The sequence below is a fragment of the Meleagris gallopavo genome, unplaced genomic scaffold (assembly GCF_000146605.3).
Source record: "Meleagris gallopavo isolate NT-WF06-2002-E0010 breed Aviagen turkey brand Nicholas breeding stock unplaced genomic scaffold, Turkey_5.1 ChrUn_random_7180001852285, whole genome shotgun sequence".
Classification (NCBI taxonomy): Eukaryota; Metazoa; Chordata; class Aves; order Galliformes; family Phasianidae; genus Meleagris; species Meleagris gallopavo.
The window spans coordinates 1-523 of record NW_011119027.1 but is presented as its reverse complement, the minus strand read 5'-3'; the positions used below and the strand labels follow the sequence as shown (position 1 = coordinate 523).

General features: G+C 48.9%; 1 non-coding gene across 1 annotated transcript; it reads left to right on the top strand.

The window, feature by feature from the left end:
• Positions 1–406: 406 nt before the first annotated feature.
• Positions 407–479, top strand: TRNAW-CCA. Its single transcript has one exon. It is a non-coding gene; the product is annotated as a tRNA-Trp (tRNA).
• The last annotated feature ends 44 nt before the right edge of the window (positions 480–523 follow it).

The window sequence follows — 523 nt, the reverse complement described above, 5'->3', positions numbered from 1 at the left end:
AGCAGCAGCATTGGCGGCAGTATTCCCAGGCACTACGCAGGTTTACTCGTTCTCCAATTCGGTTGTTCAGGTTCCAGCTCGTAAGGGAATGGCAGGTGTAGATGCTATTTTGAGGTCTCAGCCTCATGGTGGCACTGATTTAGCTGGAGCAATCCGCAAAATCAACTCATTGGGATCGTTTGATCGTTTGGTGGTGATCACTGATGAGCAGGCAACAACATACGGTATTCCAGAGCCGGTTGCTCCAAAGGCTTACATGATTAACGTCGCTTCCTACAAGAACGGTGTTGGTTATGGTAAGAACTGGACACATCTGGATGGATTCTCAGAGTCAATTCTGCGCTGGATGGCGGAGTTTGAGAATCAGCAGTAAAGTAAGGGGGTGGGGAAACTCACCCCTCTTAATGGGTCAGTAGCTCAATTGGCAGAGCAGCGGTCTCCAAAACCGCAGGTTGTAGGTTCGAGTCCTACCTGGCCCGCCATTAAGAATTTTTAAATATGGGAGAATGGTCGAGAGGCTAAA